At 36.8% G+C, this 13,253-nt stretch overlaps 1 pseudogene; it reads right to left on the bottom strand.

Annotated features, from left to right (window-relative positions):
* Positions 1-1,043: 1,043 nt before the first annotated feature.
* On the bottom strand, positions 1,044-4,085 carry LOC132602634 (probable glutathione S-transferase; annotated as a pseudogene).
* Positions 4,086-13,253: the final 9,168 nt, after the last annotated feature.

Genomic DNA, 13,253 nt, shown 5'->3' on the forward strand with positions numbered 1-13,253 from the left:
TTTTAGCTCCACCACCATGTCTTGGTCACAATCAAAATCCAAGATTGAAGCAACCCGTCAATGTGAATATTGTGGGGTTCGTTTGATCATGAAGGCTAAGGGAGAGTATTGTAAAGACACTTCAAATGAGTTCAAAAAATGCATTGAAGAGAACATAGACAATAAGAACAAAGAGTATATGGCCAAAAAAGTGTAATGAAGTTGCCTTTGCTTTGAAGAAGTGGATTGAGGCACATTCTGACTACTACTTGATCTCTGTTCCAAAATAAATACTAGTACTAGGATATTAGTATTATCATACTAGGTTTTATTAACATTATATATAATTTTGATGCAATTTGGAAATTGAAGCAGTGACGGAGTAGCACATTTTCTGTTTAGTTAAGTACGTATATTTTGTTATTTACATTTTCCTTAATTGGCAATAGAGGCCCAACTAGAGTCTGTTTGAATTATGAATGAATATACATTAGTTAATCTAGTTTTTTTCTTTTTCTTTTCTTTTTCTCTTCTTAGCTAAAAGGTTACTATTCGATTGCTTTTATGGGAATTGCAAATCCATTCTGCAACAAATTTTAAATTGTCCAACAATAATAATAGTTCTTGAAGAAATAATTTACAACTATTCTTGTTAATTAACATTTACAAATGTGCTTTTTAAAACAACAACAAAAAATTCATATAAAGTGAAAAAAGGAAGAGAAGGAAAAAAATTCAAATTTACTTTTGTGCTATTCAAGTTCGCTTAATTTATCCTTCATTATATTTTTTGTCCGAGTCAACTCATATCTTGGTATTAAGAAAGCTCTAGCATGAAATAGGTGGACTTCATGTGGTTCTTCACGAAAAAAGTCCAAATTTACTATGATTTTCTTTGTAACTGCAACTACCTAAAGTATTTTTTAGTGTATAAACCATCGTCATTCGAGTTGTTGTGATGCTAACATCTCATACATACCTTTAAGAAATTAATTCGAAGATTGCATAGAACGGAATAGATACAAAGAATTCATATCAGAGATCGAGGCATAGCTTAATTGAGTCAACAACTGAGAAATAAATTTCCTTATTATTTTCTTGATTTTCCATCCGGTGTTCGATATTCACATTGAGACCCGATTAAATACAGATTCACTCTGAAAAGTCCCACGATAAGGGTTAAAACGCCCTAACAAAGATAACTCCATACCCAGAGCTCAAACTTGAAACTAATCTCACTACGGAGACGCTAACATCTTCTCCCTTGCATTTTTCATATACACAAACATATCATCACGATCAGGTAGATTATCTTTAATTGCTGGAACTTCTTTGAATTTTTTTACCCATGCATCAAGACGAGGAAATATCTTAGGATCAAGTAATTTCACTCCCACAATTTCTTCAATTATTTCCATCCAATGAGCATATCCTCCAAAGGCTATGTCCACAAGCCCAATATTTTCACCACCAAACAACTTTTTTTCTCCCAATGCATTTTCCTCCATATTTTTAAGCATTTCAAAGCTCTCCTTTATGGCGTTTTGTTGCTTCTCTCCAGTGTCGCAGAACACATTCCAGGTACAATATGACTGCATCACAGTTAAAAGCCTTTGTCAAGCATTTGAAAGAAGAAAAGAGACAAGGTTGTAGTTGCTATTTTATCAAATGTAGCGTTACAATTTTTTTCCTTTTGGGGAAACAATTATTTTTAGCCAACGTCCTGTTGAAGTGCGTGATTATTAATTGTTAGAAAAATCACACTTTTATTTATTACTTAAAGCTTGTTTGACCAAGTTTCTGAAAGGTTTATATTAGCTTTTGGAATAGAAATATGTATTTTTGAGTAATAATAGAAGTTGTTGCAGCTTTTTAGCCGAAGCTGAAAAAGATAGTTTCTCTCGAAAATGTGTTTTGATTTTTTTTTTTCAGGACAAGATTACTCATATAAAAATTAGCTAAATATAAATTCCTATTTCCCCTAAGCACTTTTGATAAGAAATACTTCTCAAAAATAGTTGATTTTGATAGTTTAAAACCAGACTATGAGCCCGTTTGGATTGGCTTATAAGTTGCTTATAAGTTGTTTTCAGCTTTTTTGAGTGTTTGGCTGGCCAGCTTAAAGTCATTTTGTGCTTAAAATAAGCTCAAAAAAATAATTGGGCCCATTTGACTTAGCTTATTTAAAGCAGCTTATAAGCTGAAAACAGCTTATAAGCCAAAAAAATAAGTTAGATTACCCCAACTTATTTTTTTTTAGCTTATAAGCTGCAAACAACTTATAGGCATAAGCCCAACCAAACAGGCTCTATTACTTATATCTTCAACAATATCATGAGTTTCACAAAGCATAACGAGTACTCCCAGGCCGGATAAACAAGGATTGACTAAATTTAAATAAGATGAATACTCTGCAAGTAATTAGTAAATATGATATGCTCATAAAAGTATACCAAGAGACGAGACCAAAAATTTGTGAAAAATCCAAAGAAAACACATAGATCATGTTATATGTGTGCAGAGTATGCAATTAGTATTCCCTTAGGGTTGTAAGAAAGCAGATCTCGGCCAGTAAACCGAAAGACTCTTATTTTCACAACTTAAAACCCGAATTCTTTAGTTAAAAATAGAGGAATTCCAACCATCACACCATACCTCTCGATAGTACTCAAATTATAATTTTGCAAAGGAAATGCAGAGTTTAATAACATATCATACCTTTTCTTCGACATATTTAGCCCAAAACCGAGCTACGGCTCTGTCATAAGGGTCAGTCGAAAGCAATGGGTTCAGTTGCCATGTCTCGTCGATGTATTCGACGATGACCATGGACTCACACACTGACTTTTCACCATGGATTAGTACAGGGACTTTCTTGTGAATTGGATTGTGTTTCAAAAGCAAAGGACTTTTTTTTTGACATGTCTTCATCTATGTACTCATAATTTATTCCCTTTAGCTTAAGTGCCCAAATAACTCTGTATGTGAAAAAACTGAAAGGAGTTCCAATTAGCTTCACTGTTTCCATTGAAAAGCTGGAATATTGAGTGGAAATTTGAAGAATGAAGAGCTCACTTACAGTAGTACTTATATGTATTTCTTAAGGCGTCGTTTGGTTAACACAAGTTATGCAGAAATTAGTAATATGATTATTAGTTGTGCAAAGATTGTAATAAAGGTATTAAAAATACATGAATTAGTTATGAAAGGGTTATTTCGTGTTGAATGATTGATATATGGTTGTTTTGTCTTTTAGAATTTTAATCTATTTATTGCTAATACCTTATTTTTATTCCACATTCTACCTCTTGTTTGTAAAAGAAGATTTTGCGGTTGATTAATTGGTCAAATTTTATTCATGAAATGACTTAAATTGATATAGTCTGGATACAACAAAATAATTCTATTAGATTGATTGAATAATACATTCGATCTAAAACATATCTTGTGTCAGAGATGAGAAATTCTATGGCTCGAATCTATAGTATTCTCTTATTTAGAACATGAAATAAAAGATAACTTGCCGCATAATTTATGCGTGTATTATTTATGAGGAACACACACATAAAAAAAAAAAAAAAAACTATATAACTTAGGGGTCATTTGGTACGCGGACAAAATTATCCCGATATTATAATCTCAGGATTATAATCTTGGTACTAATTTATCTCATCTAAACTATGATGTAAAATAATCCCAAGGTTAAGAGGATTAGATGGGATAATCCATCTTTAAGTATGGACTTCATTTTATAGTTTGTTTGGTAGAAGATATAGGATAAATTTGTACATTCTACCAAACATGGTACAAAATTAATCTCAAAGTTAGTACTGAAATATCCGAGATATCCCACCTTATACCGTGTACCAAACCACCCCTTAATGTCAGTATGTGTAGAGATTATATTTTCTCAGACCAACCAAACATGGCACTATAAATTATCATTGAATTTTTTGCGACGATTAAATCCCCTTTTAACCAAACTACTCCTTAGGAGACATGGCAACTTGCAAGTTACAAGATAAGTTTATTTCAATTTTCGCTCTCATAGGGAAAATAAATAGTACTATAATTTTAGTCAATGTTTGTTATTAAACACTTCCTTCTTTTTATTTTTTATTTTTATTTTTTATTGTAGTACTTTGAACAAATGCAATATTATCGGATAAAGATTTAGAATAAAAATTAACAGTTGATGATTAGGTACGTTATCATCTTTAAAAAAATGTAATTGAAAAGTCAAACTGAGATTTTTCACCAAAAACTTCAAGGCGACCTCGATGCAATTGACTATACATTAATTATTCCATCTTGTATTTATCAAGAGTCTTTGCTAGAATAATTAAATAACTGCCACCATGATCTTAAAACATAATATAGTATTCCTGATAGATTTGTGGAGTAATATTTTCAACTAATCCCTGTATTTTTAATGAACGACAATGACCCTTTCAAAACTGTAAAAGGCAAATCCACTTTAGTTCGACTAAAACTCTCTTTTTTTTTCTTTTTTTTTTTTAACATTAAGTTTTTTTTTTAAATATGTACAAATCAGAACAGACAATATAAGTTTGATTTTCTCCACATCTAAATGCATACAAGTTATTTACTGATCAGTGAGGCTTATAAAAAAAATAATACTCCTATTCATACATTTTTACCCCTTTCATAGTACGTATTTTATACAATCAATTTTCAGGATATAAGTTATTTACGAAAGAAATACTACTATTGAACTAAGGTATGTGCGACATCTAAAATGTCATGAACTCATTTACCTCACGCACAATTCCATTATTTCACTGCAAAATAATAATAATTAGCGACAGATAAATTCTCTAGCTAACAATAAGGTTCGTCGCTAATTCTATTTAGTGATTAAGTATTAAAAAGATATGTTAGGTACAAACAATTTAGCTATAATTAGTTAAAAAATCGTAATTAATTCCTTTTTTTTTTGTGTAAACATCATTGTATCTATCTTTCAATGTAATATTAGATAAATACTTATGGATTACACTAGCATGTTACTGATCATATTATCAAATACTACTCCTACAAACCATATACCATGCTTTCTTGTCTTTTCTTTCTAGCTGGGTCTAGTGGAAACAGTCTCTCTACCCCCTCCCCTCCCCAACAAAGGTAGAAATAAGACCTTCATACATCCCACTCTCCCCATACTCCACTTGTGGAATTACCCTGGTATGTTGTTGTTGTAACTCCTACAAACCATAATCTCCAAATAACAAAAAAAAATATTTACACCTCGCTAAAGTAAACTGTCCAACGCAGCCCACGGGTTATTGATTGTTTACAAAAATCCTCGCATTCTTTTATGGCCTTCCTTACATAATTCACATTCTTCATTAAAATTCTTATTACCATTGCATTTCAACGACATAAGTGCCTCAATTTTTGCATTATAACTTCAAGTATCAATAACAAAGAAGTGTAAGCTTAACAAAAAAAAAAAAAAGAACAACTAATAACCTCACAAGATGACTTATTCCTACATGATGAAAACACCACTCCTACTATTGATCATATTGTCCATAAATATTTCCCAAGTAAGAAGCAACAATCTACATGATATTTCTGTTGATAAAAAATTCCAAGTTAAATGGGCCAAACAGTTCCATATTCAAGTTGTGAATAACATTCCTCCTACAAACACCTCCAATATCTTGAGAGTTCATTGTGCTTCTAAAAATAATGATATTGGGTACCATAACCTTGTTCAAAATGACAAAATTGAATGGTCATTCCGTGAGGAATATTTTATGAACACTCTATTTTTTTGTCACTTTTGGTGGGGTTCAAAAGACAGCTTTTGACGTGTTCAACATCTTCCATGGATGTATTGAAGATTCAAAACTTGATCCTTTCACTCATCTATGCAAATGGACAGTGACGGATGTAAGATTTTATTTAGAAGATGTATACGGGAGAAGATTTTTAATTTACAATTGGGGGTAAAAGTGGTTAACAATTATTCGCTCCGATGCGTTCGGGACTTTGGGGTAGTAGTGATAGTTGTTTTATTTTGAGTTTGAATATTTTTGTATGATCAGTTAGTGAGGGAATAAGGGCAAATTCTTAATGCGCAGGGGCGAATCCACAGTAGGGTATTGGTTCACGGACCCAATGATTTTTGTCTAGATCAGCATGTATATATGTAGCAAAAACTATCAAATATCTATAAATATTTAATTGTGACCTAATTATTATTGTATATTAATGAATGACTTTAGTATATATTTTGGTTCATCTCTTAACGCAAGCATATATATTTGGGTCTATATATATGCATGTCAATTAATTGTGTCCAAATTCTGATATGTTTACCTCCAACTCACCTTCTAACTCCAAACAAACCAATATTACACTTTAATCGATCAATCCACGATAGGAAATTCATCGCTGAATTTACTAATATAAAAAGTAATTTATATAAGAAGCATATACCTTATTTATATATGCATAAAAGCAGATAACAAAATATAGTCGGGGATTAGAGGCAGATCCAGAATTTAAAGTTTAATGTGTTCACAATTAACTATTTATGATATATGAATTCTTGTGAACCCGCATGTTAGTCTCTGAATCCACCCCTAGGGATACCCAACACAACAATAGACTGTTAGAAAATTTTGATGGAGCTAGAAGCAAGGAAGAAAAGAAGAGAAATGCGGAAACAAAAGAAAATGAAAAAGAAAGCTTGAGACATGATACAATTACTATTCTAAAAAAATAATTGTATGTCTATGGGGTGAATAATGTTTCTTTTTAGAGTAAAGGGTCAAAAACATACCTAAACTATCATGTTTTTTGTGTTTCATACTTGAACTATTCAAAGTGAGCAAAACACACCTAAACTATCACTATACAGTTAGCAAAACACACCTGGACTTATATACTATGATGTGTGTTCTACACTCTCTTTTTTTGTTTAAAAATAGTGCCACGTGGCACTCCACGTGGATAAATAATTCCACTGTGGCAGAAGTTTATTCCACATGGATAAATAAAAGGTTTAAAGTTAAAGGGGTAATATGTTTGGGTAAAATTAGAAATAACCGGTCATTGTAAAAAATTTGTAAAATTCACACCGGATATACTCTTCTTCTCCGACATTGGTCTCATCTCTGCTGTGGATGGTGTCTTGCTTTCCCTCATTAAGCTTCAATTTCATCATGGATTCCATATTAGTTGCTGATTTTTTTTTTTTTTTTTTTTTTTTAAAAAGTTAGGGTTCTTCATGTCACAAAATATTGGGGATTTTGTATAAAAATTTAGGGTTTTAAATATAATGAAGAAGAAATAAATCAAAAAAATCTGCACTGGAGAAGAAGAAATGAAGAAAAATGATGAAGAAGAAAGGGGAGAGCTTAGGGTTTTAAAGAATTAATTGAAAAATTTTTAAAAATAAAAATAATAATGAGTTAGTAAAACATAGCTGTTACCTATGCCAAATGGACCAAATTTTTTTGATAAAATTTTGCTTCACGCGCTTTTAGGTGAGTGAGGTCAAACATTTAATCTAGTCAGCGTCCAGGTGTGTTTTGCTAACTGTATAGTGATAGTTTAGGTGTGTGATACGCCCAAATTACACCTTTAATATCAGGAGTAAGCGGTCGTTGTCAAATATAGAACCCAACAAGGTTGGGGTCGAATCCCACAGAGAATACGATGAAGAAGAATACTTAATAAGTGTAACACCCGACTGTTAGTCTATATTTTCAGGGGAAGGGAAATATAATAAAAATTTGATTGTAGTTTGTTCATTAAAAACTGAGAATGGTTATAAAATGTAAACAATTGGTAAATGGGACTAAGGTTGTGGTTCCAATGGAGAGTAATGCGTTTGGGTGTCAATTCAACTTAATTTATATACCTAGGTGCATTAAGCCAAGGGTCACGCGATTCTTGCCAAAAGTTTTCCAACCAAATCAGCAAATTTCATCCTAAGCTTTTCCAAGCCCTAGGATGTTTTATAAGAGAGCACCCATGTAGCCTCAACTAGCTTTCCTATTCCTAGCTCAAGCTATTAGATGGATTTAATGACCCACATTGTTGCTATTAACTCTTTTCCTAACCTCTACTTTCTTTTCCAAGCAAAGTAATGGTATTAAGGCACAAGTAATGTTGTACACCATCACAAGACATTGATGCTTGAAGAGTTAATAGAAAACACCATTAGCATACAAACATAGTATGAATATGAAACCCAATCACATAACTAACACATTGGATACCACAACCTTAGCTGAAAGATTAGCTACTAATATTCATTAAAAGTAAAGTGCTCAAGTAAAATGTATTCATAAATCTTACAAAAGTGTTGGATGAAGAAGATGACAAAGCTAAAAGAAATCTCTTAAATGCTTCAACAACCAACAGTAAATGACTCCACAAGAGTCTATGCCAAAAACTGCAGGATAAAAATGAATCCAAAACCCTAGAAAATCTATTTATAGCATGTCCAAAACGGGAACAATTTCCAGACAAAAATGCCCCTGTGCATCAGGTGCGTTTCGCACATAGTGTCGCATGTTCAACCCGCGAGTCGCAGGTTTTACCAGACCATCGCAGGTGTCGCATCTTTAGTTATTTGTTGAGCAGCATCCGCGACACCATCCGCGATTCGCATGTTACACCTGCGAGTCGCAGGTGGTGTCACCTGTGGTGTCTTATTTGATCCTCTCTGTCAACAAGTGCTGCACCACCTGCGACTCGCATGTGGTACCTGCGATTCGCAGGTTGTGCCATTGTTCAGTTCTACTGGGTTTTTGCTTCATTTTGCTTCGTTTTGCTTCACATTGCTTCAAGTTGCTTCGTTTTGCTTCACATTGCTTCAAGTTGCTTCCGGCACATGTTATTCTACAAATTGACACAAAAACACGAGAAACGACATCAAAAGCACTTGGGGATTTGCAAAAGACTAAGTAATTGGCGTCGAATGAGCCGTAATTTCACGACTCATCAACACCCCCCAAACTTGTACTTTTGCTTGTCCTCAAGCATTTAAAACAGAACTACAACATATGCCAATTGCTAGGTACTACAATGATGATCGTGACCAGTCAAAACATAGTTATTCAAAATACGAGTTCCCCTCCCTCTTGTTGCGAGACATGGTGCCTTTCCTCAAAAGGTGGGAATTAACCAACTGCTGCATTTGATGACACAAGGTTACTCTATCTTTAAAAGAAAAGGCTTCAAATGAAGCGTTAAGAAGTAATTCTTTCGTTGATCCTAGTAATCCATATGCCCTCACAAAAAGACTAAAGAAAGTCCCACACACACATATTCACGAATAGCAATTGGGACAACAGACGAATAAGGAGAGAACCACTCACACTCAGAAAAGAACAAGTACAAGTACAAAAAATGTGGTGCCATAAGCTTGCACTTTAAGTATTTCTCCACTAATGTAAACACACTTGTTCAAAATCAATTAGGACTTGCGGGTCATAGCTAAGGTTCGGGGTTACGGTGGGGTGAAATTTGGGTAAGAGTGACTTGACGTCTCCCTAAGCATTTTCGAGCACGCTCCCTTCACCTAATCCGTACCTTCTTCAACATTTAAGCATTAACCGCCAATTCGTGACTCCTTTTGCCAATATCATTATTGCTTCTCTAGTTTCCCCACTTATTCCTTACGTCACAACCATTATTCACACCCTTGCCTTCACTGCTAAATCTACGATTTATGTGTACATATACATACCTTTCTTTACACAAATATCTACATATACATTTTTTTTTAGCTACCACCCCCAAACTTATGCGTTTTAGCCTATTGTAGCGTATTCGATTTGCTTAGGGAGATAGGCTGCTAAAAGGTGGATATGGTTGTAATGAAAGAAAAGAAAAACAAAGTTACGGCTCAAAAATGGGTTAACTAGGATATCAATGCAATGGGTAGGAGTTTTTAGGTTCAGTGGCGGTCCAAAGAGAGCCTAATATCCTTTTTCAAACAAGTGTAGTTTAGTATTTCGCATTGAGATACTTTCCGGGCAAGTTCTAGATCACAATTATGCACAAGACTAGAACAATAACCTTTCACGCACATGGCACATGGATTACTTTGCTAACTTCTAACTACTTCTCAACCCATCATTCTAGACTTGCAAAACATTTGTGTGTCACCAAATGAGTCATGTTAGTGTTATTCCCCCCCTTCTGAGTACAAATGCAAGAATTTTGGGAGGGGTGTTATAAAAATACGATGGAAAGGCGAAACAAGAAAAATTTATAAACCGATCAACCATCACTATTATACTTGGCAATGACAAAGTACAAGTGTACAAACTTAAACATGAGCTATCCTAAAACAATAAAAACAAACATATGCCGCGTGAGCTGTCCTACCCCCAACAAAAGGACTATGCAGTGTCCCCAATGCATCAAATGTAGTACAAGGGATGAGTAACTCACGATGGACGCCTAGCGTCCGATGGTGTCTGATCAGCAGGGAGGACCTCCAACGGAGGTATTATCAATGGGAGCGTGGCAGCATCACCCTCCCTCCCGGGTGTCAATATCTCAGGCCCCACAGACGGGGGCAATCGTGTGTCAGCAGGAGGAGCGGTGGATGAACTGGCCTCACCCGCCCTCGGGGGTCGAGATGCCCCCCTGGATTTTCTGCTTGCCTCTAGGGACTGCTGCATCGCCACATATGTGTCAATCTCATCCTCAGCGATACCAGCATCCCGGGCGGAAGTACATGCCTCCTCAATAGCTGGGTCAACCTCCAGCTCCTCATCAAACTCTTCTTCACTTTCTTCCTCCTCTTCTTCCTCTTCGTCCTCAGTGTCTTCTTCCTCCCCAGTTGGCTCCACCACCCCTTTTCCCGAAGGCATGGCAGGCGCTGTGGGCCCAGTGGAGAATAAGGAGGCACCGGAAGGTAGAATGGGTGCACTGAGCTCAATGTCGGGGACCTGTAATACTCGAATGTCCTCCTTGACCTTAGCTAGGTCCGCCCGAATGGCCGAAAGGCCGCCTACACTGCCCCCCTCAATCTGCTCCAACCGACGATCAATGCGGCGAACATGCTCCTTAATTTTGTCCTGCTCCGCCCTAATATCTGTGATCGCCTGAGTGTAGGGTGCCATGGCTGCCTCAATTGCCTCTTTCACAAAATTGGGAAGCCTCTCAACCAACCAATTAACTTTAGCATCTGCTGCCCGGAGTACTCGCATACCCTCGGTAGACACTCCACGGGCTGCTGTGATGGATGGCGAAACCGTGGCAGTGGAAACTGAAGTGGAAGAACTTGAAGGATCAGACCTCGGTACTTGAGGGGCAGTAGTGGGAGTTGTCTCCTCATCATCGGTGGCCAAGTCTTCGGGCTCAAGAATATGAGCATCAAGTGTTGTTCCTGAAGCTCTAGGCTCTGTGCTCACCCGCTTTCGCATCCTAGTCCCCGGTTCTAATTTAGTGTAATCAATCGTTTGATCAGCCGGTAAATTCCTGTCCACCCGAGGAATATCACGAACCTCTTTCCGGCGGCATAATGTAGTGATCAAACAAGGGAAAGGGAGCGATGTGTTCTTTTGAGTGGACCTATTCTTGATCTCGTCTCGGATAATTACCCCCACATCGATAAGGTACCCATACATGAGTGAAGCTATGAGAATACATTTGGCAATAGGTATGTCAGTGCTATGCTTGGAAGGACTCACCCGCGATGATACTAAGGATAACCAAAACTTGGCCTCGCGGTTGAAAGTGTTCTTTTCAATCGGGACAGACGAATCCAGCCATGGTGGAGTCCCTGAGGCAATCACTGAAGCTACCCATTCGCGTTGCTCCTCCGGTTTTTCCATCTTCAATTCATATTCAGAACTAACCGGAAGCCAACCTTCAACAGGGTTTGTTTCGCTGCGCTGCTCATATAGGATCGATGTTATGGTATCGGCAGCACAATCAATCTCCTTCCCCCGAACCGGAACCCAACAGAGGTGCTCTAAGTTTATTTTTGGTGTGCGGCGCGTTCTTTTTGCATTCAATGTAGCCGCATAAGCTGCGTAGAATTCCATTACCAGGGTCGGGCGGTATTCAGCAGGCTGCATGAAATAGGTCCATCTCAAGGCCTCAAGCTTGCGAATGGTACCCGGGTATTGATCTTGTAGCCCCTGTAGAGTGACCCTCTTTTCGACAATGAGGCCCCGGACTGGATTCCCATCATGTTTAATTGTATTCCAGGTCTTATACAGCTCCCTGGATCCAGGCACGGTGAACCGTTGCTCCATTGCCTCCTTTCGTTGACCTCTGGTGACGGCATCCTCGGGCTCAGGAGAGGAAGCCTGGGGGACGGGATCAGCCGGTGCCTTTTTTTTTCTTCTAGAAGAGGAGGTTTGTCGTGTTGCGCGTCTTCCTCCACTTTGAGGTTGATTTGATCGAACCATCCTGCACAACATACAAAGATATACCCATTAATTATGGTGTTCGTTTAGCAACAATAAAGAGGTATATGTAAGGAGAAGAAACAAAAACAAAGTATTTAAGGGTGGCACCACCTGCGAAACATCACATGCGAATCGCATGTGTGACCCGCGACTCGCGCGTAATGTTGCGGATGATGCTAGAAACTTGTTCTTCACTGTCATCACCTGCTGCAGCAGGTGCGATTCGCATGTCAAACATGTGAATCGCGGATGATGCTCGCAGGTGAGACACTTGATTTCATTTTTTTTAACGCAACACAGATACATACACTCAAGAACATATTTACGTAACTTTGTCCCTTAAGAGCGCTATCACCCCGTCTATCATGGGAAAGGCTATTCACTTCCTCGCACCTATGTTCGATGGTTGTTCCTCAAAACAGACAATGACACTTTGTAATTAAAAAGGCATTATGGGTCCTATTTCACAGGTAATGTGCCATGGGTACTCAAGAATTCCCCATTTTGGCGAATGGTCATGTTTCCTCAACATCCAAACATTCAAAGGGTCATTTAGGCATTTAATCAAATGAGTTGCGAGCGAGCCTGAACTAACAATTCTTACAACAAATGGGTACTCAAGAATTCTCCAGTAGCTATCTCATTCGTCATCAACAACCAATTCCTAGAAGGACTAAACAATCATGGGTACTCAAGAATTCCCCATTTTTCATCAATTTTCAAAAACCCATTTAACACATAAGATGAATCTACCCAAATAACTAATTACAATAAGTGGAATGGCATGATAATGACATGTAATTGAGCAATTAGTCGATACCAAGTAATGTAAAGAAGAGAGCAGTCGACATACCTTAA

This window comes from Lycium barbarum, chromosome 7, assembly GCF_019175385.1.
Source record: "Lycium barbarum isolate Lr01 chromosome 7, ASM1917538v2, whole genome shotgun sequence".
Taxonomy (NCBI): Eukaryota; Viridiplantae; Streptophyta; class Magnoliopsida; order Solanales; family Solanaceae; genus Lycium; species Lycium barbarum.